Source organism: Pseudorca crassidens, chromosome 4, assembly GCF_039906515.1.
Source record: "Pseudorca crassidens isolate mPseCra1 chromosome 4, mPseCra1.hap1, whole genome shotgun sequence".
Taxonomy (NCBI): Eukaryota; Metazoa; Chordata; class Mammalia; order Artiodactyla; family Delphinidae; genus Pseudorca; species Pseudorca crassidens.
This window is the reverse complement of record NC_090299.1, coordinates 98,026,336-98,040,911: the sequence shown is the minus strand read 5'-3', so window position 1 is coordinate 98,040,911 and position 14,576 is coordinate 98,026,336.

Here is a 14,576-nt window from a genome sequence, read left to right as displayed (position 1 = left end):
CCTGGTGGGAAATGAGAGTTAAATTTGCCCGTCCAGACACCTCCAGCTAGTCTCTCATTGGTTCTCCCTATTCCTGTTCATTTTCCGCAGAAATTGCAAACTGGGCCAAACAGGAGGTTAAAGGCACTGACTCTCCAAGAGGGGAGAGTGTTAGTAAAGCGTCTGGAATGTTGCACCCGAGTACCAGGGGACGAAAACTGAGACACATTTGAACACGTTTCCCGATCACATGTTGGATCATACTCTGGGTTCCACATGCATGTTTTAGCTGAAGGAAGAATCCCTTAAACCTGGAGAGTTGAGACCCCTGCAATGGGTACCATGCAATATGACTTCAAAGGGTCTGCATTTGCTCACCGAACCTCACCAATCCTATCACTGCTGCATTTATGCCACTGTACACACGCTTGATTCTCTTTCTGAGACATATAAATCCATAGGTTTTAAGATTCTTACTAGTCAGGTATATTCTTAGGCGTTTAATATGGGGTGTAGAGTCCACTTCGTTGAGCAAGGAGTAGCTCTTGTCTATTACATATTTGGCTTATGGAACGGTATCTGTGCTAATTTCAATCTCTGGTTTTATGCAGCACCCCAACTCACCTTTCCCCTTAAGCAAGCATAAGTCGGTTTTCTTCATTTGAGACCCTGTTCTGTTTTGTAATTCAGTTCCTGTGTAGCCAAGTTTACATTCCATGTGGTAGAGATATCTTATGATGTTTCTTTTTCTGTGTGACTTATTTCACTTAGAATCATCGTACCTGAATCCACTCATTATGCTGCTATGGGCCTGATGACATAGATTTCATTGCTGAGTGATATTGCATTGTACGTAAGTACCACAACTTCTTTATCCATTTTTCACTTTCTGTGATTTTGAACTTATACTGTAAACGAGGTTCTTGTAAACAGAGCCTTCCCAAACTTTGGGGTGGCTGTGTCTTTTTGATTTTAATTTCCCTAAGCTATAGGACCATAAGTGGAAGTGCCCTAGTCTCTGTTGCTTTGTTTTGTAGATGTTTCAGGAAACACCATACACTTCTCCAGAGTGGCTGTTGGCAATTTACATCCCGCCCATCAGCATAACAAGGCTCCCAGTTCTCCATGGGCTGTCCTGCCTTTCTGGATTTTACACTTTTTTCAGATGGCCCTTTTGACCGGGGGGCAGTGAGACTTCATTGTAGTGCAGATTTCCTTTGCAAGCTTGCTTGGTTGGCCAAAAAGGGCGTATGCGTTTTTTTCCTGAATATATTCAGGAAAAAACGCATACGCCCTTTTTGGCCAAATGCATCATTGTGGACGTTCTGCCTCTTTTCCTTTGCTTTACATGCAATTCCAGTCTACCTCCTGAAATCGGTTTCCTGCAATTCTGCCCCACGTTCAAGTCCTCTTGGCAGCCTTACTTCAATATATTTTTGGACGATAGCTGTCATTTATAACTCTGCAGGTTTGTGAATGACAGTGCCCCTGAGCTCCTTTCTTCAACTCGCTTTCTTGTGAGCTGGCCGCAACACATCAGGATTGCTTCAGGCCCTAGTGTGGTTCCGGCATGGCACGCTGAGCCTTTGTTTAATTCCTCTTCCTGGTGGGAAATGAGAGTTAACTTTGCCCGTCCAGACACCTCCAGCTAGTCTCTCATTGGTTCTCCCTATTCCTGTTCATTTTCCGCAGAAATTGCAAACTGGGCCAAACAAGAGGTTAAAGGCACTGACTCTCCAAGTGGGGAGAGTGTTAGTAAAGCGTCTGGAATGTTGCACCCGAGTACCGGGGGATGAAAACTGACACAATTAAACACGTTTCCCGATCACACGGTGGATCATACTCTGGGTTCCACATGCATGTTTTAGCTGAAGGAAGAATCCCTTAAACCTGGAGATTTGAGACCCATGGAAAGGGTACCATGCAATATGAATTCAAAGGGTCTGCATTTGCTCACCGAACCTCACCAATAATATCACTGCTGCGTTTATGCCGCTGTACACACGCTTGATTCTCTTTCGGAGACATATAAATCCATAGGTTTTAAGATTCTTTCTAGTCAGGTATATTCTTATGCGTTTAATATGGGGTGTTGAGTCCACTTCGTTGAGCAAGGAGTAGCTCTTGTCTATTAAATATTTGGCTTATGGAACGGTATCTGTTCTAATTTCAATCTCTGGTTTTATGCAGCACCCCAACTCACCTTTCGCCTTAAGCAAGCATAAGTTGGTTTTCTACATTTGAGACCCTGTTCTGTTTTGTAATTCAGTTCCTGTGTAGCCAAGTTTACATTCCATGTGGTAGTGATATGTTATGATGTTTCTTTTTCTGTGTGACTTATTTCACTTAGAATCATCGTACCTGAATCCACTCATTATGCTGCTACGGGCCTGATGACATAGATTTCATTGCTGAGTGATATTGCATTGTACGTAAGTACCACAACTTCTTTATCCATTTTGCGCTTTCTGTGATATTGAACTTGTACCGTAAAGGAGGTTCTTGTAAACAGAGCTGTCCCAAACTTTGGGGTGGCTGTGTCTTTTTGATTTTAATTTCCCTAAGCTATAGGACCATAAGTGGAAGTGCCCTAGGCTCTGTTGCTTTGCTTTTTAGATGTTTCAGGAAACACCATACACTTCTCCAGAGTGGCTGTTCGCAATTTACATCCCGCACATCAGCATAACAAGGTTCCCAATTCTCCATGGCCTGTCCTGCCTTTCTGGATTTTACACTTTTTTCAGATGGCCCTTTTGACCGGGGGCAGTGAGACTTCATTGTAGTGCAGATTTCCTTTGCAAGCTTGCTTGGTTGGCCAAAAAGGGCGTATGCGTTTTTTCCTGAATATATTCAGGAAAAAACGCATACGCCCTTTTTGGCCAAGTGCATCATTGTGGACGTTCTGCCTCTTTTCCTATGCTTTACATGCTATTCCAGTCTACCTCCTGAAATCGATTTCCTGCAATTCTGCCCCGCTTTCAAGTCCTCTTGGCAGCCTTACTTCAATATATTTTTGGACGATAGCTGTCATTTATAACTCTGCAGGTATGTGAATGACAGTGCTCCTGAGCTCCTTTCTTCAACTCGCTTTCTTGTGAGCTGGCCGCAACACCGCAGGATTGCTTCAGGCCCTAGTGTGGTTCCGGCATGGCACGCTGAGCCTTTGGTTAATTCCTCTTCCTGGTCGGAAATGAGAGTTAAATTTGCCCGTCCAGACACCTCCAGCTAGTCTCTCATTGGTTCTCCCTATTCCTGTTCATTTTCCGCAGAAATTGCAAACTGGGCCAAACAGGAGGTTAAAGGCACTGACTCTCCAAGTGGGGAGAGTGTTAGTAAAGCGTCTGGAATGTTGCACCCGAGTACCGGGGGACGAAAACTGAGTCACATTTGAACACGTTTCCCGATCACACGGTGGATCATACTCTGGGTTCCACATGCATGTTTTAGCTGAAGGAAGAATCCCTTAAACCTGGAGAGTTGAGACCCATGGAATGGGTACCATGCAATATGACTTCAAAGGGTCTGCATTTGCTCACCGATCCTCACCAATCCTATCACTGCTGCATTTATGCCACTGTACACACGCTTGATTCTCTTTCTGAGACATATAAATCCATAGGTTTTAAGATTCTTACTAGTCAGGTATATTCTTAGGCGTTTAATATGGGGTGTAGAGTCCACTTCGTTGAGCAAGGAGTAGCTCTTGTCTATTACATATTTGGCTTATGGAACGGTATCTGTTCTAATTTCAATCTCTGGTTTTATGCAGCACCCCAACTCACCTTTCCCCTTAAGCAAGCATAAGTTGGTTTTCTACATTTGAGACCCTGTTCTGTTTTGTAATTCAGTTCCTGTGTAGCCAAGTTTACATTCCATGTGGTAGAGATATCTTATGATGTTTCTTTTTCTGTGTGACTTATTTCACTTAGAATCATCGTACCTGAGTCCACTCATTATGCTGCTATGGGCCTGATGACATAGATTTCATTGCTGAGTGATATTGCATTGTACGTAAGTACCACAACTTCTTTATCCATTTTTCACTTTCTGTGATTTTGAACTTGTACTGTAAACGAGGTTCTTGTAAACAGAGCCTTCCCAAACTTTGGGGTGGCTGTGTCTTTTTGATTTTAATTTCCCTAAGCTATAGGACCATAAGTGGAAGTGCCCTAGGCTCTGTTGCTTTGTTTTGTAGATGTTTCAGGAAACACCATACACTTCTCCAGAGTGGCTGTTGGCAATTTACATCCCGCCCATCAGCATAACAAGGCTCCCAGTTCTCCATGGCCTGTCGTGCCTTTCTGGATTTTACACTTTTTTCAGATGGCCCTTTTGACCGGGGGGCAGTGAGACTTCATTGTAGTGCAGATTTCCTTTGCAAGCTTGCTTGGTTGGCCAAAAAGGGCGTATGCGTTTTTTCCTGAATATATTCAGGAAAAAACGCATACGCCCTTTTTGGCCAAGTGCATCATTGTGGACGTTCTGCCTCTTTTCCTTTGCTTTACATGCAATTCCAGTCTACCTCCTGAAATCGGTTTCCTGCAATTCTGCCCCACGTTCAAGTCCTCTTGGCAGCCTTACTTCAATATATTTTTGGACGATAGCTGTCATTTATAACTCTGCAGGTTTGTGAATGACAGTGCCCCTGAGCTCCTTTCTTCAACTCGCTTTCTTGTGAGCTGGCCGCAACACCGCAGCATTGCTTCAGGCCCTAGTGTGGTTCCGGCATGACATGCTGAGCCTTTGGTTAATTCCTCTTCCTGGTGGGAAATGAGAGTTAACTTTGCCCGTCCAGACACCTCCAGCTAGTCTCTCATTGGTTCTCCCTATTCCTGTTCATTTTCCGCAGAAATTGCAAACTGGGCCAAACAAGAGGTTAAAGGCACTGACTCTCCAAGTGGGGAGAGTGTTAGTAAAGCGTCTGGAATGTTGCACCCGAGTACCGGGGGATGAAAACTGACACAATTAAACACGTTTCCCGATCACACGGTGGATCATACTCTGGGTTCCACATGCATGTTTTAGCTGAAGGAAGAATCCCTTAAACCTGGAGAGTTGAGACCCATGGAATGGGTACCATGCAATATGACTTCAAAGGGTCTGCATTTACTCACCGAACCTCACCAATAATATCACTGCTGCGTTTATGCCGCTGTACACACGCTTGATTCTCTTTCGGAGACATATAAATCCATAGGTTTTTAGATTCTTTCTAGTCAGGTATATTCTTACGCGTTTAATATGGGGTGTAGAGTCCACTTCGTTGAGCAAGGAGTAGCTCTTGTCTATTAAATATTTGGCTTATGGAACGGTATCTGTTCTAATTTCAATCTCTGGTTTTATGCAGCACCCCAACTCACCTTTCGCCTTAAGCAAGCATAAGTTGGTTTTCTACATTTGAGACCCTGTTCTGTTTTGTAATTCAGTTCCTGTGTAGCCAAGTTTACATTCCTTGTAGTAGTGATATCTTATGATGTTTGTTTTTCTGTGTGACTTATTTCACTTAGAATCATCGTACCTGAATCCACTCATTATGCTGCTACGGGCCTGATGACATAGATTTCATTGCTGAGTGATATTGCATTGTACGTAAGTACCACAACTTCTTTATCCATTTTGCGCTTTCTGTGATATTGAACTTGGACCATAAATGAGGTTCTTGTAAACAGAGCTGTCCCTAACTTTGGGGTGGCTGAGTCTTTTTGATTTTAATTTCCCTAAGCTATAGGACCATAAGTGGAAGTGCCCTAGGCTCTGTTGCTTTGTTTTTTAGATGTTTCAGGAAACACCATACACTTCTCCAGAGTGGCTGTTGGCAATTTACATCCCACCCATCAGCATAACAAGGCTCCCAGTTCTCCATGGCCTGTCCTGCCTTTCTGGATTTTACACTTTTTTCAGATGGCCCTTTTGACCGGGGGGCAGTGAGACTTCATTGTAGTGCAGATTTCCTTTGCAAGCTTGCTTGGTTGGCCAAAAAGGGCGTATGCGTTTTTTCCTGAATATATTCAGGAAAAAACGCATACGCCCTTTTTGGCCAAGTGCATCATTGTGGACGTTCTGCCTCTTTTCCTATGCTTTACATGCTATTCCAGTCTACCTCCTGAAATCGGTTTCCTGCAATTCTGCCCCGCTTTCAAGTCCTCTTGGCAGCCTTACTTCAATATATTTTTGGACGATAGCTGTCATTTATAACTCTGCAGGTATGTGAATGACAGTGCCCCTGAGCTCCTTTCTTCAACTCGCTTTCTTGTGAGCTGGCCGCAACACCGCAGCATTGCTTCAGGCCCTAGTGTGGTTCCGGCATGGCACGCTGAGCCTTTGGTTAATTCCTCTTCCTGGTCGGAAATGAGAGTTAAATTTGCCCGTCCAGACACCTCCAGCTAGTCTCTCATTGGTTCTCCCTATTCCTGTTCATTTTCCGCAGAAATTGCAAACTGGGCCAAACAGGAGGTTAAAGGCACTGACTCTCCAAGTGGGGAGAGTGTTAGTAAAGCGTCTGGAATGTTGCACCCGAGTACCGGGGGACGAAAACTGAGTCACATTTGAACACGTTTCCCGATCACACGGTGGATCATACTCTGGGTTCCACATGCATGTTTTAGCTGAAGGAAGAATCCCTTAAACCTGGAGAGTTGAGACCCATGGAATGGGTACCATGCAATATGACTTCAAAGGGTCTGCATTTGCTCACCGATCCTCACCAATCCTATCACTGCTGCATTTATGCCACTGTACACACGCTTGATTCTCTTTCTGAGACATATAAATCCATAGGTTTTAAGATTCTTACTAGTCAGGTATATTCTTAGGCGTTTAATATGGGGTGTAGAGTCCACTTCGTTGAGCAAGGAGTAGCTCTTGTCTATTACATATTTGGCTTATGGAACGGTATCTGTTCTAATTTCAATCTCTGGTTTTATGCAGCACCCCAACTCACCTTTCCCCTTAAGCAAGCATAAGTTGGTTTTCTACATTTGAGACCCTGTTCTGTTTTGTAATTCAGTTCCTGTGTAGCCAAGTTTACATTCCATGTGGTAGAGATATCTTATGATGTTTCTTTTTCTGTGTGACTTATTTCACTTAGAATCATCGTACCTGAGTCCACTCATTATGCTGCTATGGGCCTGATGACATAGATTTCATTGCTGAGTGATATTGCATTGTACGTAAGTACCACAACTTCTTTATCCATTTTTCACTTTCTGTGATTTTGAACTTGTACTGTAAACGAGGTTCTTGTAAACAGAGCCTTCCCAAACTTTGGGGTGGCTGTGTCTTTTTGATTTTAATTTCCCTAAGCTATAGGACCATAAGTGGAAGTGCCCTAGGCTCTGTTGCTTTGTTTTGTAGATGTTTCAGGAAACACCATACACTTCTCCAGAGTGGCTGTTGGCAATTTACATCCCGCCCATCAGCATAACAAGGCTCCCAGTTCTCCATGGCCTGTCCTGCCTTTCTGGATTTTACACTTTTTTCAGATGGCCCTTTTGACCGGGGGGCAGTGAGACTTCATTGTAGTGCAGATTTCCTTTGCAAGCTTGCTTGGTTGGCCAAAAAGGGCGTATGCGTTTTTTCCTGAATATATTCAGGAAAAAACGCATACGCCCTTTTTGGCCAAGTGCATCATTGTGGACGTTCTGCCTCTTTTCCTTTGCTTTACATGCAATTCCAGTCTACCTCCTGAAATCGGTTTCCTGCAATTCTGCCCCACGTTCAAGTCCTCTTGGCAGCCTTACTTCAATATATTTTTGGACGATAGCTGTCATTTATAACTCTGCAGGTTTGTGAATGACAGTGCCCCTGAGCTCCTTTCTTCAACTCGCTTTCTTGTGAGCTGGCCGCAACACCGCAGCATTGCTTCAGGCCCTAGTGTGGTTCCGGCATGACATGCTGAGCCTTTGGTTAATTCCTCTTCCTGGTGGGAAATGAGAGTTAACTTTGCCCGTCCAGACACCTCCAGCTAGTCTCTCATTGGTTCTCCCTATTCCTGTTCATTTTCCGCAGAAATTGCAAACTGGGCCAAACAAGAGGTTAAAGGCACTGACTCTCCAAGTGGGGAGAGTGTTAGTAAAGCGTCTGGAATGTTGCACCCGAGTACCGGGGGATGAAAACTGACACAATTAAACACGTTTCCCGATCACACGGTGGATCATACTCTGGGTTCCACATGCATGTTTTAGCTGAAGGAAGAATCCCTTAAACCTGGAGAGTTGAGACCCATGGAATGGGTACCATGCAATATGACTTCAAAGGGTCTGCATTTACTCACCGAACCTCACCAATAATATCACTGCTGCGTTTATGCCGCTGTACACACGCATGATTCTCTTTCGGAGACATATAAATCCATAGGTTTTTAGATTCTTTCTAGTCAGGTATATTCTTACGCGTTTAATATGGGGTGTAGAGTCCACTTCGTTGAGCAAGGAGTAGCTCTTGTCTATTAAATATTTGGCTTATGGAACGGTATCTGTTCTAATTTCAATCTCTGGTTTTATGCAGCACCCCAACTCACCTTTCGCCTTAAGCAAGCATAAGTTGGTTTTCTACATTTGAGACCCTGTTCTGTTTTGTAATTCAGTTCCTGTGTAGCCAAGTTTACATTCCTTGTAGTAGTGATATCTTATGATGTTTGTTTTTCTGTGTGACTTATTTCACTTAGAATCATCGTACCTGAATCCACTCATTATGCTGCTACGGGCCTGATGACATAGATTTCATTGCTGAGTGATATTGCATTGTACGTAAGTACCACAACTTCTTTATCCATTTTGCGCTTTCTGTGATATTGAACTTGGACCATAAATGAGGTTCTTGTAAACAGAGCTGTCCCTAACTTTGGGGTGGCTGAGTCTTTTTGATTTTAATTTCCCTAAGCTATAGGACCATAAGTGGAAGTGCCCTAGGCTCTGTTGCTTTGTTTTTTAGATGTTTCAGGAAACACCATACACTTCTCCAGAGTGGCTGTTGGCAATTTACATCCCACCCATCAGCATAACAAGGCTCCCAGTTCTCCATGGCCTGTCCTGCCTTTCTGGATTTTACACTTTTTTCAGATGGCCCTTTTGACCGGGGGGCAGTGAGACTTCATTGTAGTGCAGATTTCCTTTGCAAGCTTGCTTGGTTGGCCAAAAAGGGCGTATGCGTTTTTTCCTGAATATATTCAGGAAAAAACGCATACGCCCTTTTTGGCCAAGTGCATCATTGTGGACGTTCTGCCTCTTTTCCTATGCTTTACATGCAATTCCAGTCTACCTCCTGAAATCGGTTTCCTGCAATTCTGCCCCGCTTTCAAGTCCTCTTGGCAGCCTTACTTCAATATATTTTTGGACGATAGCTATCATTTATAACTCTGCAGGTATGTGAATGACAGTGCCCCTGAGCTCCTTTCTTCAACTCGCTTTCTTGTGAGCTGGCCGCAACACCGCAGGATTGCTTCAGGCCCTAGTGTGGTTCCGGCATGGCACGCTGAGCCTTTGTTTAATTCCTCTTCCTGGTGGGAAATGAGAGTTAAATTTGCCCGTCCAGACACCTCCAGCTAGTCTCTCATTGGTTCTCCCTATTCCTGTTCATTTTCCGCAGAAATTGCAAACTGGGCCAAACAGGAGGTTAAAGGCACTGACTCTCCAAGAGGGGAGAGTGTTAGTAAAGCGTCTGGAATGTTGCACCCGAGTACCAGGGGACGAAAACTGAGACACATTTGAACACGTTTCCCGATCACATGGTGGATCATACTCTGGGTTCCACATGCATGTTTTAGCTGAAGGAAGAATCCCTTAAACCTGGAGAGTTGAGACCCATGGAGTGGGTACCATGCAATATGACTTCAAAGGGTCTGCATTTGTCCACCGAACCTCACCAATCCTATCACTGCTGCGTTTATGCCGCTGTACACACGCTTGATTCTCTTTCGGAGACATATAAATCCATAGGTTTTAAGATTATTCCTAGTCAGGTATATTCTTAGGCGTTTATTAAGGGGTGTAGAGTCCACTTCGTTGAGCAAGGAGTAGCTCTTGTCTATTACATATTTGGCTTATGGAACGGTATCTGTGCTAATTTCAATCTCTGGTTTTATGCAGCACCCCAACTCACCTTTCGCCTTAAGCAAGCATAAGTTGGTTTTCTACATTTGAGACCCTGTTCTGTTTTGTAATTCAGTTCCTGTGTAGCCAAGTTTACATTCCGTGTAGTAGTGATAGCTTATGATGTTTCTTTTTCTGTGTGACTTATTTCACTTAGAATCATCGTACCTGAATCCACTCATTATGCTGCTATGGGCCTGATGACATAGATTTCATTGCTGCGTGATATTGCATTGTACGTAATTACCACAACTTCTTTATCCATTTTTCACTTTCTGTGATACTGAACCTGTACCGTAAACGAGGTTCTTGTAAACAGAGCTGTCCCAAACTTTGGGGTGGTTGTGTCTTTTTGATTTTAATTTCCCTAAGCTATAGGACCATAAGTGGAAGTGCCCTAGGCTCTGTTGCTTTGCTTTTTAGATGTTTCAGGAAACACCATACACTTCTCCAGAGTGGCTGTTCGCAATTTACGTCCCGCACATCAGCATAACAAGGTTCCCAATTCTCCATGGCCTGTCCTGCCTTTCTGGATTTTACACTTTTTTCAGATGGCCCTTTTGACCGGGGGCAGTGAGACTTCATTGTAGTGCAGATTTCCTTTGCAAGCTTGCTTGGTTGGCCAAAAAGGCAGTAGGCTTTTTTTCTTGAGGAAAAAACGCATACGCCCTTTTTGGCCAAGTGCATCATTGTGGACGTTCTGCCTCTTTTCCTATGCTTTACATGCAATTCCAGTCTACCTCCTGAAATCGGTTTCCTGCAATTCTGCCCCGCTTTCAAGTCCTCTTGGCAGCCTTACTTCAATATATTTTTGGACGATAGCTATCATTTATAACTCTGCAGTATTGTGAATTATAGTGCCCCTGAGCTCCTTTCTTCAACTCGCTTTCTTGTGAGCTGGCCGCAACACCGCAGCATCGCTTCAGCCCCTAGTGTTGTTCCGGCATGGCACGCTGAGCCTTTGGTTAATTCCTCTTCTTGGTGGGAAATGAGAGTTAAATTTGCCCGTCCAGACACCTCCAGCTAGTCTCTCATTGGTTCTCCCTATTCCTGTTCATTTTCCGCAGAAATTGCAAACTGGGCCAAACAGGAGGTTAAAGGCACTGACTCTCCAAGTGGGGAGAGTGTTAGTAAAGCATCTGGAATGTTGCACCCGAGTACCCGGGGACGAAAACTGACACATTTGAACACGTTTCCCGATCACACGGTGGATCATACTCTGGGTTCCACATGCATGTTTTAGCTGAAGGAAGAATCCCTTAAACCTGGAGAGTTGAGACCCATGGAATGGGTACCATGCAGTATGACTTCAAAGGGTCTGCATTTGCTCACCGAACCTCATCAATCCTATCACTGCTGCGTTTATGCCGCTATACACACGCTTGATTCTCTTTCGGAGATATATAAATCCATAGGTTTTAAGATTCTTACTAGTCAGGTATATTCTTAGGCGTTTAATATGGGGTGTTGAGTCCACTTCGTTGAGCAAGGTGTAGCTCTTTTCTATTACATATTTGGCTTATGGAACGATATCTGTGCTAATTTCAATGTCTGGTTTTATGCAGCACCCCAACTCACCTTTCCCCTTAAGGAAGCATAAGTTGGTTTTCTACATTTGAGACCCCGTTCTGTTTTGTAATTCAGTTCCTGTGTAGCCAAGTTTACATTCCGTGTAGTAGTGATAGCTTATGATGTTTCTTTTTCTGTGTGACTTATTTCACTTAGAATCATCGTAGCTGAATCCACTCATTATGCTGCTATGGGCCTGATGACATAGATTTCATTGCTGAGTGATATTGCATTGTAGGTAAGTACCACAACTTCTTTATCCATTTTTCACTTTCTGTGATATTGAACTTGTACCGTAAACGAGGTTCCTGTAAACAGAACCGTCCCAAACTTTGGGGTGGCTGTGTCTTTTTGATTTTAATTTCCCTAAGCTATAGGACCATAAGTGGAAGTGCCATAGGCTCTGTTGTTTTGTTTTTTAGATGTTTCAGGAAACACCATACACTACTCCAGAGTGGCTGTTGGCAATTACATCCCGCCCATCAGCATAACAAGGCTCCCAGTTCTCCGTGGCCTGTCCTGCCTTTCTGGATTTTATACTTTTTTCAGATGGCCCTTTTGCCCGCGGGGTAGTGAGACTTCATTGTAGTGCAGATTCCCTTTGCAAGCTTGCTTGGTTGGCCAAAAAGGGCGTATGCGTTTTTTCCTGAATATATTCAGGAAAAAACGCATACGCCCTTTTTGGCCAAGTGCATCATTGTGGACGTTCTGCCTCTTTTCCTATGCTTTACATGCAATTCCAGTCTACCTCCTGAAATCGGTTTCCTGCAATTCTGCCCCGCTTTCAAGTCCTCTTGGTGCCTTACTTCAATATATTTTTGGACGATAGCTGTCATTTATAACTCTGCAGGTATGTGAATGACAGTGCCCCTGAGCTCCTTTCTTCAACTCGCTTTCTTGTGAGCTGGCCGCAACACCGCAGCATCGCTTCAGGCCATAGTGTTGTTCCGGCATGGCACGCTGAGCCTTTGGTTAATTCCTCTTCCTTGTGGGCAATGAGAGTTAAATTTGCCCGTCCAGACACCTCCAGCTAGTCTCTCATTGGTTCTCCCTATTCCTGTTCATTTTCCGCAGAAATTGCAAACTGGGCCAAACAGGAGGTTAAAGGCACTGACTCTCCAAGTGGGGAGAGTGTTAGTAAAGCGTGTGGAATGTTGCACCCGAGTACCGGTGGACGAAAACTGACACATTTGAACACGTTTCCCGATCACACGGTGGATCATACTCTGGGTTCCACATGCATGTTTTAGCTGAAGGAAGAATCCCTTAAACCTGGAGAGTTGAGACCCATGGAATGGGTACCATGCAATATGACTTCAAAGGGTCTGCATTTGCTCACCGAACCTCATCAATCCTATCACTGCTGCGTTTATGCCGCTATACACACGCTTGATTCTCTTTCGGAGATATATAAATCCATAGGTTTTAAGATTCTTACTAGTCAGGTATATTCTTAGGCGTTTAATATGGGGTGTTGAGTCCACTTCGTTGAGCAAGGAGAAGCTCTTGTCTATTACATATTTGGCTTATGGAACGGTATCTGTGCTAATTTCAATCTCTGGTTTTATGCAGCACCCCAACTCACCTTTCCCCTTAAGGAAGCATAAGTTGGTTTTCTACATTTGAGACCCTGTTCTGTTTTGTAATTCAGTTCCTGTTTAGCCAAGTTTACATTCCGTGTAGTAGTGATATCTTATGATGTTTCTTTTTTTCTGTGACTTATTTCACTTAGAATCATCGTACCTGAATCCACTCATTATGCTGCTACGGGCCTGATGACATAGATTTCATTGCTGATTGATATTGCATTGTACGTAAGTACCACAACTTCTTTATCCATTTTTCGCTTTCTGTGATATTGAACTTCTACCGTAAACGAGGTTCTTGTAAACAGAGCCGTCCCAAACTTTGGGGTGGCTGTGTCTTTTTGATTTTAATTTCCCTAAGCTATAGGACCATAAGTGGAAGTGCCCTAGGCTCTGTTGCTTTGTTTTTTAGATGTTTCAGGAAACACCATAGACTTCTCCATTGTCCCTGTTGGCAATTTACATCACGCCCATCAGCATAACAAGGCTCTCACTTCTCCATGGCCTGTCCTGCCTTTCTGGATTTTACACTTTTATTAGATGGCCCTTTTGACTGGGGGGCAGTGAGACTTCATTGTAGTGCAGATTTCCTTTGCAAGCTTGCTTGGTTGGCCAAAAAGTGCGTATGCGTTTTTTCCTGAATATATTCAGGAAAAAACGCATACGCCCCTTTTGGCCAAGTGCATCATTGTGGACGTTCTGCCTCTTTTCCTATGCTTTACATGCAATTCCAGTCTACCTCCTGAAATCGGTTTCCTGCAATTCTGCCCCGCTTTCAAGTCCTCTTGGCAGCCTTACTTCAATATATTTTTGGACGATAGCTGTCATTTATAACTCTGCAGGTTTGTGAATGACAGTGCCCCTGAGCTCCTTTCTTCAACTCGCTTTCTTGTGAGCTGGCCGCAACACCGCAGGATTGCTTCAGACCCTAGTGTGGTTCCGGAACGGCACGCTTAGCCTTTGGTTAATTCCTCTTCCTGGTGGGAACGAGAGTTAACTTTGCGCGTCCAGACACCTCCAGCTAGTTTCTCATTGGTTCTCCCTATTCCTGTTCATTTTCCGTACAAATTGCAAACTGCGACAAACAGGAGGTTAAAGGCACTGACTCTCCAAGTGGGGAGAGTGTTAGTAAAGCGTCTGGAATATTGCACCCGAGAACCGGGGGACGAAAACTGAGACACATTTGAACACATTTCCGATCACACAGTGGATCATACTCTGGGTTGCACATGCATGTTTTAGCTGAAGGAAGAATCCCTTAAACCTGGAGAGTTGAGACCCATGGAATGGGTACCATGCAATATGACTTCAAAGGGTCTGCATTTGTCCACCGAACCTCACCAATCCTATCACT